The following is a 927-nucleotide window of genomic DNA, read 5'->3' on the forward strand; positions in this document are numbered from 1 at the left end:
AGCAAGATAAATTGTTCATTAAAACCCTTAGCATACAACACTTCCTCAATGAACTCCCAGTTGATGGTGTCATAAGCCTTCCTAATATCTAATTTCATTATTAGGTTCCCCCCTCTGCATTGCTTATCCAGATCCAACACCATTTCTTGGGCTAGCAGAACATTCTCTACAATACTTCTCCCTTTGATGAAAGCTGACTGGTTCTCACAAATAAGGTTGGGAAGTATTGGTTGGAATCTCTTGGAGATCACTTTGCTAATCATTTTGGATATCACATTAGTGAGGTTTATGGGCCTGAAAAGATCCCAAGAGATTGCAGAAGAAGATTTGGGAATAAGAGTTATGTTGGAGCATTTAAAATAGTTGGGGAGATCCAAACCTCTGAAGAAACCTTGGACAGCCTGTACAATATCATCTTTAATGATCTTCCATGATTTCTTGTAAAAAATTGCAGAAAAACCATCAGGTCCAGCAACTTTGGAGCTATCAATCGAAGCTAGAGCAGAGCAAATTTCCTCTTCCTCAGGAATAGAAGTCAGATCCAGTCCCCTCATGAAGTGTTCATTAAAACGCTTATCATACAACACTTCCTCAATGAACTCCCGGTTGATGGTGTCATAAGCCTTCCTAATATCTAATTTCATTATTAGGTTCCCCCCTCTGCATTGCTTATCCAGATCCAACACCATTTCTTGGGCTAGCAGAACATTCTCTACAATACTTCTCCCTTTGATGAAAGCTGACTGGTTCTCACAAATAAGCTTGGGAAGTATGGGTTGGAGTCTGTTGGAGATCACTTTGCTAATCATTTTGGATATCACATTAGTGAGGTTTATGGGCCTGAAAAGATCCCAAGAGATTGCAGAAGAAGATTTGGGAATAAGAGTTATGTTGGAGCATTTAAAATAGTTGGGGAGATCCAAACCT

This window comes from Phalaenopsis equestris, unplaced genomic scaffold (genome assembly GCF_001263595.1).
Source record: "Phalaenopsis equestris unplaced genomic scaffold, ASM126359v1 Scaffold225984, whole genome shotgun sequence".
Taxonomy (NCBI): domain Eukaryota; kingdom Viridiplantae; phylum Streptophyta; class Magnoliopsida; order Asparagales; family Orchidaceae; genus Phalaenopsis; species Phalaenopsis equestris.